The 20,900-nt window shown below is 40.1% G+C and overlaps 1 protein-coding gene across 9 annotated transcripts in view; it reads left to right on the forward strand.

Annotated features, from left to right (window-relative positions):
- Positions 1-20,900, forward strand: part of CTBP2 (C-terminal binding protein 2) — a 289,621-nt gene that overhangs the window by 190,550 nt on the left and 78,171 nt on the right. The gene's annotated exons all lie outside the window — the stretch shown is intronic.

The raw sequence follows: 20,900 nt of genomic DNA on the forward strand, positions 1-20,900 counted from the left end.
TTCCCTGCCAGTCCTCCACTGTCTCCAGCCTTGATTGTTGTTGAATTCTCTTTTCCTTAAATCCTGGTGGTGAGTCTCCACAGCCCTTCCCTTTCTATTAGGCTCACTTTTCAGCAGTAACAATGTGGGATGAGGTCTGAAGGGATAGGCTACTCCTTGGATTTTCATTAGACCCCAGAGCTTTACAAACAGAAAGTTCTCAGTGCAAAACTGCCTGAAATGTTAATTTGCCAGGGCTGCTGGGCCCTCACCAAGGGCCCATCAGCCCTGGAAAATCACATTTCCCGGAGATCGCTGCACCAGAGATCTCTGCACCAGGTTTGTCAGGCATAATGAAGGCTGAGGAGCAGCCTTCACCTCTCTGCCACCATTGCTGCTGCTAGAAAGTAAGTCTTGAGGAAGGAGATGGGCCAGATGAGAATTATCTAGCTTATTTAGGAGTCTGGTTGAAATTCAAAGGGATTTTGGCTTGTATCATAAAAAGCTTGCTATAACTGGGAGAGGGTCATTTCTGAACCCTCCACTCCAAATTCTGTAACTGCAACATCACTAATAAAGACTGGCTGAATCCTGACTCCTTTGCCAAGTAATTCTCTCTGAAAATGTTAAAGATTAACCTTGCTAACCCAGCAGTGACAACATTTAAATGCCTTTCATACCAAGCTTATACCAGCCACAAGTTCAAGCTTTGGCTAGAAAAACACTGTGATAGCATAAAAAATTGGAATGATCATGAATTTAGACATTAAAATAGTCTCTTTAAACTATGAGACTCATGATGAAGGTACAACAGTTAGCAATCCCACTTGTCATCTATAAATTTATAGATGATTTCAGCCTTTTTCAGAAGTTTCCTTGGGACCACAGTTTGATCCTAATTTGTTTTAACTCTAACTAGAGTTAGAATAAACCACAGTTCTCCAAGTTTGTACTTAGCAGGAAAATGAAGATTAGTCAAAAGTGAAAGCAGAAGCTTTTGTTCATATCTCACATGCCAAGGATGAAAGGAGAGGATGAAGAGCCCTTGAGCTTAAGGCTCACGGCAGTTTGGTCATTATCACCTAAACCACAGATTTAGATTATTGTCTGAACCAGATCTAACAGTAGCAACCAAGTCAGACCAGATTTGGGTGATATTGACCTTGGGTGTCAAGCTAAACGATGGTTTAGTGAGATGTGAACAAGCCTAGCCTCCTCCTCTCTACCCATGCACAGCTGAGGAGTTTGGAAGTTTTTGCTTCCATTTTTAGTTAACTGCAGTTTGTTGTGTCATCTCGACCAACAAACTGTGGTTAACATTAACTATGGTTAGTTTAAAACAAGCCAACTTCAAACCATCATTTCTGATACTGGCTTGTTTACACTAGCCATAGTTAATATTAGCTACATATGCTTAGTTTGGAAAAGATGGCAAGCTTTGGAATAACTAAAAGTGGATACAAAAGTTTCTGAACTTCTCCTTTAGGTCATGTAGTAGGGGGAGCATGTGAGTCCAGGAAGAGGCTAAGCTCATTCACCTCTCGCTAAACCACAGATTAGTGTAATGTCCAAACGTGGTCACTGCCAATAAAAAAATCAAGGAAAATTAAATAAAATATCACAATAAAATATAGCTCCTTCACCTCCACCACACCATCCCTGTAGATTCTCCCTTGGACCACTTGGAACTTGTAAGTGACGGTGAAAATGGACATTACTTTAAATCTTTGACTAGCAGCTACATATTTTCCCTCCTCCATTTTTACTCTAAAGTAAGCACAGGGTCCAGATTGGGACCCAAGCAAGGGAGTAAGGGGGCTTTAAAGATCCAGTTTGGGCCCCTGTGCTTACTCTAGGATAACAATGAACAAAGTATGTAGCTGCTAGACACAGATTTTAAAGTAATGTCTGTTTTGATCCTGAACCAATAAGATCTTTACTGTTTATTGGTTTAGAAATAATCTTCAGACTCAGTAAAATTTCTAATTCATTTAATATATCGCAGCATTTATATATAAATGAGCTAAACTAAAAATGTAAAGATTCCCAAAGAGTAGATGTAACTCTACGGATACCCTTTCCACAGTCAAGCGATTTGTGGGCTCCCTTCTCCCCCTTTTCTGTATGACCGCCCCCCCATCTCTTGTGAGCTTTAACCATGGTTACAGCATTATGTCTATACTGTTACTAACTGAGGTTAATGTTTGAAAGCCAACTTCACCCTCTGGTTTTAAACTCTGATGAAAGGCTAGCCATAATAAATATCGATCGTTATTAGTCTCTATGTAGACATAACCCAATGCCATGGTTAGTTTTTCAAATGGAAAGCAGGATGGGATTTGCATGGAAGAAGAAAGAGTAAGGCAGGCCCATTGCCTAATACCAATGTCTTTACCATATTTACAAGACTGGCAACTGTATATCCACACTAGGCTTTTAAGTTTTATTTAATTTGCACATAGTCCTAATAGCCTATAACCACTAACAACCTAGAGTTCATCTGGGTACAACTCATGCTTGCTATGTCCTAAAGCAGAAAAATGAATAATGACAATACAGGTTTCTAAATAAAAAAAAAAAATTCAATGCAAATGGCTTTTACCACTTAAGGTGTCCAAATGCTGCTCACATTGTGAACAAAGAGCATGTACAGTTTCATCTTCATAAATCACATGCAATTTTAGAAACAAACAGAATTGTCAACTTCTTGAATTATTTATTTCATCTTCCAGCTACAAAGCTGCTAAAACAAATTTTAATAAATACCTATATATACAGTGTCTATGTAATATAGGAAGACTACTGAAATAGTAAGGTATGTCTTTTGTCACGGGATATTGGACTTCTCAAGCTGTGGCGTTTTATCAGTGATAGATGAAGGTGTAAATAGGATGTTGATGAAAGGTAACGAATTATACTGCTGATTTGTGATGAAATCATGGAAGTGGAAGGTTGGCTCCCATCCTGCTTTGTTCTGAGCTAAACATTATATCTTATTCTAAATACTCTTCCATTCAGTCTCTCTCTCTCTCTCTCTCTCTCTCACTCTCTCTCACTCTCACACACACACATCCCAGTCAACTGTCCATCATCACACTTGCACTTCCACTCATTCCTCATTAATACACAGAATCATCTACCCTTGGCTTTAATCAGCCCATATCTTATACATACAAGCTCACACATTACTCTGCTCAGTCTCACACACATGATTCCTTACCTAACTTGCATATAGGTTTATAATTGGGTGCTCCATTCCTGGGATGCCCATTTTCTTTTGGTGGAGAAATGAGTATGCTCAGTAGTGTCCTTGGGCAAGAAGTCTTGAGTTTCTGAATATTTTATCTGAAGAGCAATTTCTTAATCAAAATTACTCTTTGTGCAAGTAGGTGTGGTACGGGGCTGTGTAAAGCCCTAAATCAGCTACCTTGAACCTGGGAAATTATTGCATATGTTCTCCACATAATGGCAACTTCATATAGTATACAACAACAGCAACATAGTAATCCTGTAATAAAATCAGAATTCAGTGTTTTAATCTCTGATTATTACACATTTATAGTGGCACTCTTGACTCAGAAGTAAGTCCCACTGACTTTCTTTCAGGTAAGTGAGTATAGGATTGCAGCCTATATCTCTTTGTAAGATTCTCTACTTGAGGTAATGGTAACTGAATCTGAATAATTATAAAGTAATTTGAGTGATTCATGGTGTTTTTAAATCAAAGGTTTAGTTATGCAAGGGTATTGCTTTTCTGATACTCTGGGTGGCTTTGACCATGGTTATAGCACATGCTTGGCTAATAAATTAGTTGCATATTTCTAAGCCGTTTGTTAAAAGGTAGTGTATCTTGACTGTTTATCTACAAAAATGCCGCAATCAACATTGATTTCTGGTATAAAGATATATATCGCTTAATCAGATGTAAGGATGCAACTATAAATGTAGATATATTGCTTTCCTTCAAATAATGGCTTGCTGTGGCAGAATTGTTCAGGTTAGTTGATGTGGAAACATTCTTATTTGTACTGCTATCAGTTTTCTTATATGAATATTCTCAGGTTATTAGAGTTAATTCTGAGAATTATTCTAATTGTTATTGTAGCTAACATGTTAAAACGTTTTTGCAATGTTGAGCTTGCTGAGTAGCTTAATACTAATGATGTTGTCTACGCTGACTAGTTCGACATACTGATTTTACTACAGTATATTGTGCAAGGTCAGGAAGCTAGAACTGAAACCTGAATTCCATTGGTGGGGTTCAATGACATGTTTGTTGGTCTGTCTGGAAAAATGAGTGGTTCACTAGTCTCAGTATAGCCAATGTGGAGTCCTTCCTGAAGTATTTGTGTAGGATCAATAAGTGATTTTTTTATATATAAAGGTCCCTTTTACTGCTTCCCCAAACTTGCATTATTGGGCTTAAAATGGTATAGAGGCCCTTAAAAGCTGTAACAAGATTGGCATTGATAAGATAAAGTTCATGCTGGCTAAAGAATTTTCCAGGATATTTGGCATATGTATGAATGTCAGAACAAGTCATTTCATACTATTAATGGTTCAGAGATGAGCTGGAAATACACTTTATGAATTCCTAATTAGTAATATTAATTTCCAATATTGATTGTTGTGAAATTAAGATGACTAGAGGATCTGGACCAGTGGTTGAAAAAGCATATGATGTTTTGGAGGCAGTGGATAGAAATTATCCCGGGGGAAACTAGCCAACTTCACAACATGGCAAGCACAATTGTAGCTCTGGTTAAACAGCCTTTAGCTGTTTCATTGATTCTCATTGCTATTTATTGAATGACTTGAAGGAAGACGTATACATCTTATATTTGGGAGTATTTTATTTATTTATTTATTTATTTCTTCATTTCATTTCTATACCGCCCAATAGCCGAAGCTCTCTGGGCAGTTCAAAATGAGTTTAAGGATCTCAAGCAGCCCCTTCATGGATCACTGCCTTGTTGTGGCAAAGGGGCTTGCGGAACTCAGTGAAGCCATAAGCTATGCCGTGCAGGGCCACCCAAGACAGACAGGTCATGGCAAAGAGTTCTGACAAAATGTGGTCCACTGGAGAAGGAAATGGCAACCCACTCCAGTGTTCTTGCCAAGAAAACCCCATGGAACATATCACAAGGCTAAAAGATATGACGCCGGAAGATGAGCCCCTCAGGTCGGAAGGTATCCAATATACTACTGGGGAAGAGCAGAGGGGATTTCCAAGTAGCACCAGAAAGAGTGAAGTGGCTGGGCCAAAGCCGAAAGGACACTCAGCTGTGGATGTGTCTGGTGGTGAAAAGAAAGTCCGATGCTGTAAAGAACAATATTGTTTAGGAACCTGGAATGTCAGATCAATGAATCAAGGTAAGCTGAAGGTGGTCAAACATGAGATGGCAAGATTGAACATTGACATCTTGGGAATCAGCGAACTAAAATGGACAAGCATGGGCGAATTTAATTCAGGTGACCATCATATCTACTACTGTGGGCAAGAATCCCTTAGAAGAAATGGAGTAGCACTCATAGTCAACAAAAGGGTGGGAAAAGCAGTACTGGGGTACAATCTCAAAAATGATAGAATGATCTCAGTACGAATCCAAGGCAAACCATTCAACATCACAGTAATTCAAGTCTATGCCCCAACCACTGAGGCCGAAGAAGCTGAGGTTGATCGGTTCTATGAAGACCTACAACACCTTCTAGAACTAACACCCAAAAAAGATGTAATCTTCATCATAGGGGATTGGAATGCTAAAGTAGGAAGTCAAGAAATCACCGGGATAACAGGCAAGCATGGCCTTGGTGTACAAAATGAAGCAGGACAAAGGCTAATAGAGTTCTGCCAAGAGAACACGCTATCTTAGCATACATGCTTTTCCAACAGCACAAGAGGCGACTCTACACATGGACATCACCAGATGGTCAATATCGAAATCGGATTGATTATGTACTTTGCAGCCAAAGATGGAGAAGCTCTATACAGTCTGTAAAAACAAGACCTGGAGCCGACTGTGGCTCAGATCATGAGCTGCTTCTTGCAACATTTTGGCTTAAATTGAAGAACGTAGGGAAAACCACTACCTAAATCATATCCCTTATGAATGTACAGTGGAGGTGAGGAATAGATTTAAGGGATTAGACCTGATGGATAGAGTGCCTGAGGAACTATGGACAGAGGTCCGTAACATTGTTCAGGAGGCAGCAACTCAATCCATCCCAAAGAAAAAGAAATGCAAGAAAGCAAAGTGGCTGTCTGATGAGGCTTTACAAGTATCTGAGTAAAGAAGGGAAGCGAAAAGCAAGGGAGAAAGGGGAAGATATATCCAACTGAATGCAGAGTTCCAGAGAATAGCAAGGAGAGACAAGAAGGCCTTCTTAAATGAACAATGCAAAGATATCAAGGAAAACAATAGAATGGGAAAGACTAGAGATCTTTTCAAGAAAATCGGAGATCTCAAGGGAACGTTTTGTGCAAAGACAGGCATGATAAAGGACAAAGAAGGCAGGTACCTAACAGAAGCAGATGAGATTAAGAAGAGGTGGAAAGAATACACAGAAGAACTATCCAGGAAAGATCGTAATGTCCCTGATAGCCATGATAGTGCGGTCACTGAACTTGAGCCAGACATCCTCGAGAGTGAAGTCAAGTGGGCCTTAGGAAGCATTATTAACAACAAAGCTAGCGGAGATGACAGTCTTCCAGCGGAGCTATTTAAAATCCTACAAGATGATGCTGTTAAAGTGCTGCACTCAATATGCCAACAAATTTGGAACACTCAACAGTGGCCACAAGACTGGAAAAGGTCAGTTTACATTCCAATTCCAAAGAAGGGCAATGCCAAAGAGTGTTCAAACTACCATACAGTTGCGCTCATTTCACATGCCAGCAAGGTTATGCTCAAAATCCTACAAGCTAGGCTTCAGCAGTATGTGAACTAAGAACTACCGGAAGTACAAGCTGGGTTTCGAAGAGGCCGAGGAACTAGAGATCAAATCACCAACATTTGCTGGATCATGGAGAAAGCAAGAGAATTCCAGAAAAACGTCCATTTCTGCTTCATTGACTACGCTAAAGCCTTTGATTGTGTGGATCACAACAAACTGTGGCAAATTCTGAAAGAGATGGGAGTACCAGACCACCTGACCTGTCTCCTGAGAAACCTGTATGAGGGTCAAGAAGCAACAGTAAGAACCGGACATGGAACAACCGATTGGTTCAAAATTGGGAAAGGAGTACGACAAGGCTGTATATTATCACCCTGCTTATTTAATTTATATGCAGAGTACATCATGAGAAACGCCGGGTTGGATGAATCACAGGTCAGAATTAAGATTGCCAGGAGAATTATTAACAACCTCAGATACGCAGACCCTAATGGCAGAAAGTGAAGAGGATCTCAAGAGCCTCTTGTTGAGGGTGAAAGTGGAGAGTGCAAAAGCTGGTTTGAAACGCAACATTAAAAAAACTTAAGATCATGGCATCTGGCCCCATCACTTCCTGGCATATAGAAGGGGAAGAAATGGAAGCAGTGACAGATTTTATTTTCTTGGGCTCCAAGATCACCGCAGACGGTGACTGTAGCCATGAAATTAAAAGACGTTTGCTCCTTGGGAGGAAAGCTATGGCAAACCTAGACAGCATAGTAAGAAGCAGAGACATCACCTTGCCGACAAAGGTTCGTATAATCAAGGCTATGATTTTCCCAGTAGCAACGTATGACTGTGAGAGCTGGACTATAAGGAACGCTGAGCACCGAAGAATTGATACTTTCAAACTGTGGTGCTGGAGAAGACTTTTACGAGTCCCCTGGACTGCAAGGAGGTCAAATCAGTCAATCCTAAAGGAAATCAACCCTGACTGCTCGTTGGAAGGACAGATACTGAAGCTGAAGCTCAAATATTATAGCCACCTAATGCGAAGAGAAAAGTCCCTGGAAAAGACCCTGATGCTGGGAAAGATTGAAGGCAAAAGGAGAAGGGGACGGCAGAGGATGAGATGGCTAGATAGCATCACCGATGCAATGAATATGAACTTGAGCACATTCTGGGAGAGAGCAGAGGACAGGAAGGCGTGGCGTGCTATGGTCCATGGGGTCACGAAGAGTCAGACACGACGTAACGACTGAGCAGCAACAACAATTTCAAACAGGCATTCTGTTTTCATTGTTGACTGCATTCTTGATCCCGTTCCATTTGAAACTGAAGAAAGATAATGGATTAATATATTAGTGTCCCTATCATTGTGTGGCATTGCTAATCAACATTTTCATGCTATTTCTTTGCAACACCCTTATTTGCATTTTTAAGTCCTATCATCCAATATTTAAAGCTGTGGTCTGTACCCTGTGCCAGGATATGGATATGTCACTGAGCAGAAATGTTACATTTTCTGTGCTAGTGAGTAACTCATACATGATTTGATGCGACAGATAGAAAACATGAAACTGCCAAGTTGGACCACTGGTCCACCTAACTCAGCATTATCTATCCTGATTGGCAGCATCTATCCAGGGTTTCGGACAGGGTCCCTTCAAAGCCCTACTAGGAGATCATAGATGGACTACTCATTCTAGAGTGTTGGTCTTCTGATTAATTGTTGGTGTATTTTTTCTTAACACTCTTAGGAGAATAGTTAACAGAGTTATCTTTAATTTCTATAGAGTCTCTGCTGTGTTTCAAAAATGTTACTGTGGGTAATTATTCTTATGTTTCTAAAGGCAGTTATAAACTCACCCTAATGCTTTAGTGACAGTAATTCCTAACACTAAATGTTTTTACAATATTTAAAATGTTAGAACAATTTGTCAAATGGAAAATGAGAACTATTTCATTAGTAACTATACAACGTGTATATCCCTTTCCTATTATAGCAGGTTATATTTAGCCAGTACATTTTATATGAACTGTTGCTTATTCAATCATTTGCAACGTATGGTGGGGAATTTTGGGCCAGGGGACCAAATCCGGCCCTTTTGGGGTCCTAATCTGGCTCTCCAGACTTTCCCATATGGCCATACCCCCTTTCCCCCAACCACTGGTCATTTGGTGGTTTCCTAGCTTTTGTGAAAAAAATTCCCCATTCATTGAAATGCCTCTCCTGAGAGTTAATTACTGGCAGTAGGATACAATATGCTGGTAGTTTTTGCATTTTTGGCCTCACCCCTTGAATTAGGTCCTTAGCCTGACAGAGATTCCCCACCCCTGCTCTGAGGGGCAGTTCACTTCTGAGTTTTTCTATGCGATCATCTACACAGGCATACAGTCACATAGAAGACAGTTGGTTTGAACTGTATGGTATACATGTTGAGCCAGTATTCATTGTCATAATCTGGTTGGATAGAAGAAAACGCAGCTGAGAACATGGAGATGGCTGTCAGATTACTGTGTGTACCACCCTGTTTAGCTTTTCCGCATGTCTTTGTGTATATGATTGGGTGAAGAAACTCAGTCGCCCTCAAATTACACTTTTATTATACCAATCCTCTTAACTCGTGTCCAACAAAACTCACGCTATTTTATTCACCAGGGAAAGGTGCATTGTATTTACTTTCACATTCCCCCAGCCACCCAAGCAACAGTTGCAAAATCTATTTATTCATTTTAGATATATTTATCTTGCCTTTCCTAGGCTCAGGGCTGATGATAATAACAAAAGTGTTTCAGGGGATTTATGCCGTATTTGGTTGAGTCTCAGCTGACTGGAGCCACACACATAAACATAAGATGAGACTAATGAGGGCATTTTTTGTTGCTAAATGTGTGGTCCTCAGGTACTGAAAGTTCCCACCAAGCCATGAGAGATGGGTCAAAGAAATGCTAATGCAGGGAGCCTCAGAGCAGTTGGCATATAAAGTGAGGAAATCTTGACAAATATGGAAGTTTGTGGGGTGGATTCTTGGAGCTCTATAGATGCCACTTGGACTATACCATACAGGGATGTCAGTTGTGCACATTTTGGCTATAGCTCAGAAATGTTTTTTAAATATATATGTATTCTTTTTATTTGCTTATTTAGGTAAATTTACTTAGGGTGCAATCCTATCCAGATAGGCAACTGCCTCCGAACTCGGAGGTGACCGCCTATCCAGTGCAGGGCAGGAAAAGCACAGAGGGGATCATTCCCTCTGCACTTGTCCTGCCCTGCATTTTTGGCTAGACAGCTGATTGCAGCTGTCTAGCCGCAGGAGGACGGAGCAGGGGAAGAAGCTGCTATACACATTGGATGTGTCATACAGGCATTTCTGCCCGCCCCAGGATGCCCCCAGACACGCCCCTTTTTGGCCGCTCTGTGCTCCTCTTTGGAGCGCGGAGGGTGGAGCTGTTCCGCGCTGCCTCGGAGGCAGCGCGGAAGTGGGGGGAGGTCAGTTCTCTGGGAACTGACTTCGGAGCACCAACTCTGAGGTCAGTTCCCAGAAAACAAGATATCCTATGGCCATCAAGCCACTGAGGATTGCTCCCTCCATTTTACTTTTTAAATAAATAATAATTTCTATATATAGGGGGGTGTGTGTGTGTGTGTGTGCGTGTGTGTGTAAGGAGGGGGAAGGCATAGAGAGAGTGGGGAATTGGGAATTGTTCATGTATAAAATCAAGTAATCTTTCAATAAAATATTAATAACAAAATGAAACAAACAGTAATTGCAGTCAAGCACAGTAAAATCAATTAAAAGAAAAACAGCACAAAACTCATAACAATGAAAGAAAAGTTTGGCAGCCATAGCCTTGCAAACCAAGAATGTTTTCTCACCATCTCCAAAAAGAAATGAGAATGGCTGTGGAACTCCTCTGGGAGGGCAACCCAAGCATCAGGGCAGCTCTTTGATAATAGCCCTACGGTTCACATCTGATGTTCTTCCCTACCACAGGGGAGGCACTTGGCACACAGGCCAAGCTGCTGGCAGTGAATGCTGCAGGGGCTCACGCAGTGGATGCGATCTTTAAGGTATACAATACTAGGCTGTGAAGGATGTTCATTTTCACCTTAAATTCTGCATAGAACCAAATGAGTAGCCGATGTAGTTACAAAACAGGCCCAGTAGATGTTTTTCCCGATTCCAGAAAGTTTTGTAATTTTTTGCCCAAGTCCCGTGATTTGTGCAAATGGGATCGTGTGTGTGGTTGCTTTTTTCAGGTCCTATGATTTACGCAAATAAGATCCCCCCCCCCCACCGCCGCCCTTTTTTCGGGTCCAGAGATTTGTGTAAATGGGATTTTTTTCCCTTCAGGTCTTTAAATTTGCTCACATGGGGTCATAATTTTGTTTAAAAGAATTATGAGGGGTCTTGAACAAATGCCCACTTTCACAAGTCCGCCTGTCCTCTATGTAGCCCCACAGAGGCATATTCCTGTTGTAAATATCCTTGTCAGTTTCATCCCCTCCACATACTACTTCCTTTAGCCTAGCAGAGCTAGATTCACTACTTGTCAATGAACTTGTCAATTTCATCCTCCACTTCAGCACTCCCTCCCCTCACTTGCGGCAAGATTCTGTTTGTCCCTTTCGAGTTTGATCTCTGCTTGTGCCCAGCTAAGTATCCAGGGGTTCCTAAATCAATCCTGTAGAAAAGAAAGGAATGTTTGAAATAAATGTCCTGATTTTGAGTTAGTAATCAGTTGATTCATTAATATTTTCTGTGAAAGTGGAATGTGAAGCCTGGCAGAGGTTTTTTTAATTCAGACTTGAACAGATCTTTACAATGACATCTAGGGTGACTGATGGAGAATGTTCCATATGATTGTACTCTAGAATTAGAATTAGAGTCATAAATCGTCATAGTTAACTTTCTCCCTTAATTGCAGTTGTTAATGATCTGATAACTATATCACAATCCAGTCCTCAACAATTGTTCAAAGAAATGTCTCACCTATTTCAATATAATAGGGGGCCCGTACACAAATTATTCTACCCATCACCTCTGAGCATGGTGAGATGAGAAGTAAGTCTTGGGATCATATGCTTTCTTCCCTCTTTTTTTAACCATGTGCAGAAGGTACCATCTTGATCAGGAGATCTCACAGTATTCCCAGTGGGTTCCAAAGGATCTCCACATTCAAATTAATGGTGGAATCTATTAGTTCAGATGTTACCTTCTATGTACCTTTTATGAACTATCTCCTAGTAGTCATGGAGGGAGTGTGTGAGCCCAAATACTGCTCCCAGTCCCAAAGTAGGACAAGCCTTTTAACACATGATGTGCATAGGATTGGGATGTTAAGTTGGCTACAGTGTAGGAACAGTTTACATAGAATAATTTGGGGAACATGTTTAACTGGTTCAAGTTCCTGAACTCTCAGCTGTTTTGGAAAAGGTAATACTTAATGTGTTACCATTGTGTGCTCAGTTAGAAATGCCATGCACCTTATAAAGGGCCTATAAGCACAACTGGGTGTAGAATAAACATAAGACTGATACATCAGAGAGAATATCCTGTTTCGGTGAGTTTGTACAGAGCAAATAACGAGTTCTTAAGCTCTGCAGAGAATAGTAAATGAGAAATGGGCTATCATTATTGACTGATTTGTTTCTGGAACCAGAGCTTTTGGCGCTCAGTAGAGGTTTCCTTTAAGTGTATTGTGTGTTTGATAAAAAGCTTTCCCCAGGGACGTGGTGGAGGGAAGCATCAAATCATTGTGGTTTGCTTTTGTTTTTTCCCCCAGCTACTCACAAGTAAGTCTAATGTCTCCTGTAAGCCAAACATTAGAAGGCAAGGGCCACTTAATTCCTTAATATCATCCTTGCTTCCTTGACACATCATTGAATCTGGTTTAATTGCCTGCCAGGCTAAAAGTGATGGGAACAGTTATAATGGCGGGTGGATAGGTAATGTGATCAGGATAGGTAATGTTGGCAGTTAACTTAAAGTGCATGAAACCTATGCATCAAAGAAATTAGAGTTTTCTGGGTTTTTAAAAAAACAAATTAAAAGAATTTTAAAGAATCATCAAATTGTCTCATCTGATAGCAGAAAGCAAAGGTCCAAGAGAAGCAGCTTCTCATGGGATTGTAAAGAAAGGTTTTATCTCACATTACTTGTAGCAGGTGCAGCAAATCTAAAATTCCTTCTGATGTTGAAGGCAAATTCCCCCATTCTTTCATCTTTTCTGGGTATTTTGAATTTTCTTTCAGTAGGAAAACAGGTTATGTTCCCTGTGGCTTTTTATGTGTTTCAGCTCTGTTTTATTGATTGGGTTTTTAAAAATTTGATTTGTATCCCCTTTTGACCAGAATCCTCAAAATGGCTCACAATATTCATAAAACACAGTAACAACAGGCATATGATGGAGAATTTGTCTGCCCTCCCTCCCTCTCCTGGTACTTTGTTACAGAGCAGTTGGTCTTATGTGTATGTCAGAGCAGACATTCTGGCTGAATCAGAACTGGGTGTGTGGTAATGTCTTTGCCTGACTGTCTCCCTCTCCTAAAGCAGATAGCCAAAGCATGCAAATTCTAAACAAAATGGAGATCATTAATGTTAAATATTGTATAATGAAGTCTTACCCAGACAACAAGAGAAATTGAGCAAGGACAGGTTCGAAGACCTCTCTGCTCTCAAACAAAATGATCAGTTCCTCACTGGAAACAGAAGAAGGAAAGCAGGTAGAAGAGCTTACAAACACACCAAATTGTACGTGTTTCATTTTAAATTAACAGGACTACTCAGTATTCTAAAGGAAGCCAACTATGACAGATAATATCTGGGAGAACTAAAGTGAAGGTTCTGATTGGCAACATCAACAGCAACAACTGGGCATGCCTCCACTTTTTGTGTTGCATCTGTTGTTACGACCTTTGGTTTCCAGTTTCCTTTTGTGATCTCTGTCCTGTGATTGTTGTCTATTTACCTTTTAGAAGGACAACTTTCTGTTTTCTGGACGTGCAGGAAACAACCGGCTCTTATTTTGGTTGGAGGGCCAGTGGGCATGTTATGCTAATCACTGAGATGCTTCTGAGCACAGCTTCCCTGTGACAAGTGACATTGACTCTGATCCTAAGGGTTATACATGGTTACCACGGATACTTTCTTGGCAGCCACTCCACTGCCAGGGCCATGGAGACTTTCAGTGTGATTACACTATAGTAAGCACTTTACATATTACAGCAGGGGCAGAGATCATTCACTATTTCTTGTTCTTGAAATTGTTCTTGATTGTTCTTGGCAGCATCCTGTGGGCAAGTGTAAGGTATATTTCAGCTCTGATTCTGGTCAGCAGGGTGGAGTTAGGATTTGGTTCAGAACTTTGGATGGAATGCAACTTGTGTGAATGTGGTAGAGAGTTGCTGAATTTCTGTTTTCAAAATAATAATAGTATGAAAATGAAGAACTAAAATGATTCAAAAAAAGAAGGCATCCAAAAGTAAGGACTCAGAATAGTCATTTAAATGGGAAAACTGCTCAGGTGTGCTGGTAGAATTGCAGGCAGTTTAGCAAAGTATTTATTTATTTATTTATTTATTTATTTAATAATTTATACATCAAGAGATATCAGAGCAATGTTCAATAAATTAAAACGAAATGCAAAAAGTTACAATAAAAGCAAATAAAACAATAAAATAGTGGCTGCAATTTACTCATCACTTAGGAAATGCTTACCTAAATTTGACTTAACTCTACAGCTGCCTGATTCTTAACAATACATGTCAGTTGAGTAAAGTGTCTACAATGGCACACAACTTAGTAATTACGTTAAAGTGAGATTTACAGTGCAAATCCCATACGCATCTACTCCAGAAGTAAGCCTCACTGGGGCTTACTCCCAGGTAAGAAGGCAGAGGATTGCAGCATTAAAGAACTAGTGGAGAGTGTGGGCAATATGTGGACACTATCACAGAGTTCCTATTTAATGTTGCCTCCTTTGTAATTGGATGAAAGACATTACAGTCACTGTTTCCATGTTCATTTCATCTCTTCATGGCCTTCTCAAGGCTGAAAATGCCAGGTTCTCAATCCCGCCCCCCTTAAACTTTCACTGAAATATTTTAAGACAGGTAAAGAAAAAGGCCCAATTTCCACCTACAATGTTATGACATTTCTTTCCACTTAAAGGTGACCAATGACATGTCGTGCCAGTCGTCTAGTTTAGTTGCAGCTAAGCACCCTTCCTAAGCGCTCCAAATCCTTCTCTTACTGTAACAAGTAATGGGGGGGGGGGGTTCCAGTTGGAGTTTTGTATAAAAAAATAATATCTTGCAGGAGTAAACATCACTTTTTGACAGGCTTTAGTGCTTTACTGCTTTACTGGGCTTCAAGCCTGGAAGGCTTTAAAAATCATTATACTTTAAGGGGAAGTTGAGGAGAAAGGAGGGAAGGGAAGGGGCTGTTCTAACCAGCTGTTGTGATTTGGGAAAACACTTATCTCCACCAGAAGAAAAGTAACTGTGATTGAGAGAGTCATCCAGCCCTGAAATAGCCATACCCGACAAGATTAGGACAAAATTAGAGCCTCGGTTTAGGTGAGCTTACTTCCCTAATACAACAAACATGAATAAAGACAAGTCGTTGATTTCCATGGGTTGCATGTGTTTAAAAAACACACATCCTTGTAAACCTTTTATTACAGAACATTGTTCTTTCAGTTGATTGCTTTTCAATTTAAATGAATGGCCTAGCATGTAATAATGCTTTGGCAAATCGACACATAGGGCAAGTGCCAGTTTTAATGAAGAAAGGAAAGTTTATTGTTGCAAAGATTGGTGCATTTTGTTGTGCGTTTCCATATTTAACTTACGGGGCAATTTGTCACCAAGTATATTTGCCCTGACAGAAATGATACAGTTATCTAGATCCATTTCAATCGGGCTTCAGGCCTGGTTTTGGAACAGAAACTGCCTTGGTCGCCCTGTGGGATGACCTCTGCCGGGAGAGGGACAGGGGGAGTGCGACCCTGTTGATTCTCCTGGACCTCTCAGCGGCTTTCGATACCATCGACCATGGTATCCTTCTGGATAGGTTGTCTGGGTTGGGAGTTGGAGGCACTGCACTACAGTGGTTCCGCTCCTACTTGGATGGCCGATTCCAGAAGGTGGTGCTGGGGGATTATTGCTCTGTGCCATGGCAATTGTGCCATGGGGTTCCACAGGGCTCTATTTTATTCCCCATGTTGTTTAACATCTACATGAAACCGCTGGGGGAGGTTATCCAGAGGTGTGGGCTGAGGTGCCATCAATATGCGGATGACACCAGCTCTACCTCTCTTTCTCATCAAAACCAGGTGAGGCAGTGGCTGTTCTGAACCAGTGCCTGGGAACGGTAATGGACTGGATGAGGGCTAATAAACTGAAACTCAATCCAGACAAGACGGAGGTACTGTTAGTGGGTGGTTCGTCTGCCCGGCTAGGTGATATTCAACCTGTTCTGGAGGGGGTTGCACTCCCCCTAAAGGATCAGGTTTGTAGTTTGGGGGTGCTCTTGGATCCAGAACTGTCACTTGAGGCACAGGTGAACTCAGTGGCACGGAGCACTTTTTATCAGCTTAGGCTGGTATACCAACTACGCCCTTATCTGGACAGAGATAGCCTAGCTACAGTTATCCATGCTCTGATAACTTCTCGTCTGGATTACTGCAATGCGTTATACGTGGGGCTGCCTTTGAAAACGGTCCGGAAACTTCAGCTGGTCCAAAATAGGGCAGCAAGATTGTTAACAGGGACTGGCCTGCGAGCTCATATTACGCCAGTACTTTTCCAGCTGCACTGGCTGCCAGTCCATTTCCGGGCCCGATTCAAAGTGCTGGTGTTAACATTCAAAGCCCTTAACGGCTTGGGGCCAGGTTACCTGAAGGATCGCCTCCTCCCATATGTGCCTGGCCGGACCTTAAGATCATCAGCAGCAGCCCTTCTCCGTGAGCCCCTGCCAAAGGAAGTGAGGCGGGTGGCTACTAGGAGGAGGGCTTTTTCTGTTGTGGCACCCCGGCTCTGGAATGAGCTCCCTAGTGAGGTTCGCCTGGCGCCTACATTGTACTCCTTTCAGCGCCAGGTGAAGACCTTTTTATTTTCCCAGGCATTTTAGCTTTCTAAATTTTTATCTTTGCTGTTTTAAATCTGTATTTTAAACTCCTGTACTGCTGCTAGGTTTTATTGTGGTTGTATTGTTATATTGTGGTTTTAATGTTCTATTTATTTTAAATTGTTTTATTGTGTGTTGTTTGGTTTTAGTTTTTGTGAACCGCCCAGAGAGCTTCGGCTATTGGGCGGTATAGAAATGAAATGAAATGAAATGAAATAAATAAATAAATAAATAAAATTCCTTACCACAGGATGTCTTGTGGTACTTGCGAATAACAAAAACCTTTTCCTCTTTGATTCATTCCTTAGGTAAGTCCTTGCTTTATTAAGGAAATAAAACTATTAACAGCATTATGGGTGTGGGGGTGTGGCTGTGTTGGTACATGGACCACAGTGGAGCCCATTCTCCACACTTATTCATGATAAGTGACAAAGATATTGATGTAAAAACGTGGTGACTTGTTAAACAACCATTCACTCTCCACCGTTTGTTCTGTTCTATAAGAAAATGAAAAATAGCTACTTTCTTTTGTAACACATGTGATTTATGATATTTCACATTCTGGATGCATCATTTGCATATACACCGACATATCCTTATTTCTTTTGTTTTCTTCCCCTTCCCTCACTTAAGTTTCTTGTATGGATTAGCACTCCAAGCTTATATGATGGAGTATGGTTTAACTGATGTTTGGAGAATTTTACATCCTGCTGATAGAGAGGTATACTTTTATTTCACCATTTCACCATAATTGCTTTAGATTAGACTATTCTTTGATTTCTACAACTTTAGTATGTCAAATCAAAGATTGCAAGATTGACACATTGGTAGTGTCAGATCATAGTTTGGAAGTGCATGTTTGGAACTGCAATTTTCTGATACTACTAGGGCCCCCAGTCTTTGGCATTTTAATGTTTCAGTTCTTAATGATGAGAAGTTTAAAACCCAGACGTTCGCTAACTGAGTATTTCAATACTAATGAGGGTACAGCAGGTTCATGCGCCATTGAGCGCCATTGAATGGGAGGCTAGTACAGCTTTTATAAGGGGCCGAATTATGTTTTATGCTTCTTATCAAAAGAAGCTTTAAAAAAAACTCAACAGACACAAATAAGAAGCTGAAATATCTTATAACTCAGTTTGCCACTTCCCCCACAGCACAACTTTTATCAAGAGCTACAGAATACTAATTATGAGTTGAATAATATCCTTTCTCAACAGGCGGAATTTGCTCTGACTTGCCTACAACAGAAATATTGGGAAAATGGTGAACGTCCTAGTAAGATCCTTGCACATCTTCTTAAACAGCACCAACATCAAAACGTTAGTTCAGCTATTAAAGATGATAGTGGCAAAGTATATACTTCTTCTGCAGACATAAACTCAGTCTTTAAAGTTTTATTCTGATCTGTATAGTACCGGTAATAAAATATCAGTGCAAGATATGGATGCTTTTATTCTCAGATTAAACTTCCATGTTTAGATTCTTCACAACAACAGCTCCTTTTAGCTCCCTGCGTTTAGAGGAAATTATGAATGCGATAATGAAAATGAATACCGGGAAATCATCTGGACTGAATGGATTCCCAATTGAATGGTATAAAACATTCTCTAGTTTTTTTAGCCCTGAAGTTGTATTGCCTCTATAACGATATTTTTGAAGCGAGCTCCCTTTCTTCATCGTTAAATGATGCTTATATTACTGTGATTCCTAAGCCAGGCAAGGACCATACCTATTGTGCTAACTATCGACCTATATCGTTAATTAACATAGATATCAAAATATTAACAGCAATCTTGGCTGATAGATTACAACAAGTCATGGCCGTAGTGATTAGACCAAACCAGGCGGGATTTATTAAAATAGACAGGGGGCTGATAATCTTAGATTAGTTGTTGATATAGTTGCTTTAAACTCTGAAAGAACTGATCAGGTGGCCATCATTTCCTTGGATGCAGAAAAGGCCTTTGACAAAATTCATTCAAAATTTATTTTTACTATATTGACTAATTTTATATAGAATTTTTGAAATGGGTTAAAATTTTATACTCAGCTCCTAGAGGGAGAGTAAGAACTAACAGTTTATTCACAGCTTTTTTATTTTTACTTGGGCGGGTACTAGACAAGGTTGCCCATTTTCCCCATTGATATTTAATTTATGTTTGGAACCCCTGGCATGTGCTGTTAGACAAAATAATAGTATTCATGGATTTGTCATTTTGTTTTAGAATTCAAAATTAGTCTTTATGCTCATGATCTTTTGTTGCTTATCTTGAGACTACAGTCGTCGGTTCCAGCTTTGATGAAATTGATTAATATGTTTGGTGAATTGTCCAGCTGTTCAGTTAACTGGTCTAAGTCAGAAATAATGCCGATTGGAGATAGGATATACTCCAGTGTATTAGCCAATTGGCAATTTCGATGGTGCCCAGAGTTCATTACTTATTTAGGAATAATTATTCCTAGAGATATATCTCAAATGATTAGTTTAAATGTAAACAAGTTGATTAATGATATTTCACAAGATATAGATAGATGGGCATCTTTAAAGTTGAGTTTATGGGGTAAGGTGAGTACACTTAAGATGAATACCATACCTTGAATTGTTTATGTTATACGTGGGATCCCTATAGTTATACCTGGCAAATATTTCTAAAAACGTAATGCTTTGTTTCATAAATTCTTTTGGGGTTCCTCTCCACCAAGAATATCTTTAAAAAGGATGCGACTTCCAATTAATGAAGGCGGGTTCGGTTTTCTGGATCTAGCTACATACCATCAGGCCTATTTGCTGACCTCTACTAAGTTTTGTTCTTTTCTACTCAAATTATATTTTCCTCCTTGGTCAGTATTGGAATCTTCTTGTCTGGAGCCTCTCTTTAACTGGATGACATTAGGTTCTCGGCATATTAAGGTAGACAGAGCTCCTCCCACAATTTTGGCAGTTAGGAAAGTTTGGCGTATGTCACATCAGTTACAGTTTGATCCATTTTCCCATGCTAGAATCACTTTATGGGGAAATCCAGATTTAAGAATTGGCCAGAAAATGTTTTGATGGTGGACTTGGACAGATGCAATTATCCTTACTCTGGATCAATTAGTGGGTGTTGATGAGTTTTTGTTATTTTCAGCTTTATGAGATCAATTTGATTTGCCTGCTACAGTGGAATGGTGGTACTTGCAACTGAAACATTTGTTAGTATCTAGATTCGGTCCTGCTGCTTTTAGTGCCTCGGAGTGTCCTTTGCTATTGGAAATACTTACTGAAGCTGATCAGATATACTGACCTACAATTCATGTTTACAAACATTTATTATCAATGAATAAATATGATACAAGTGGTTTACAGCAGGAATGGAACAGGGAATTGGAACGTCCTATTTTGCTTAATCAATGGACTGCCGTTTTGGCGTCTGTATCGGACATTTCAATGGATCTTTGGTTATGCCTTATTCAACAAACACTTTTGTTTGGGGACTGTTGGATGCCACAACGTCTTTTTAGTAAAGGCCTGTCAATTATTGGAGGTGCAGTGCAGTCAGTGCTTCTTTTATTCATATGTTTTGGAAATGCCCAATGGTTGCCTCCTTTTGGGAGGAAGTTATTGTATGGATAAATTTTGTATTAGAAAGCTCTTCAATATTCACTTATGTAAATGTTCTCTTATTTACCTGCTTCTTGGAATGTAACACGTGGTCAGCGTAAATGGATTTTGTGTACCCTTTTGGTTGCTAAAAGACTGATACTATGATATTGGAAGGATAAAAGCTCATTGTCTATGATGCAATGGACTGAAGACTTAACAACACTAGCAACATTTGAAATAGTGGTATATAGGTGTAACTTGCAGATAAACATATGTGGATATTTGGTCTGCTTTTACTGAAGTTTATGTATAACCTTTTCCCC

Source organism: Heloderma suspectum, chromosome 3 (assembly GCF_057233095.1).
Source record: "Heloderma suspectum isolate Gila_16-S chromosome 3, 16-S_ref, whole genome shotgun sequence".
In the NCBI taxonomy this organism is placed as follows: domain Eukaryota; kingdom Metazoa; phylum Chordata; class Lepidosauria; order Squamata; family Helodermatidae; genus Heloderma; species Heloderma suspectum.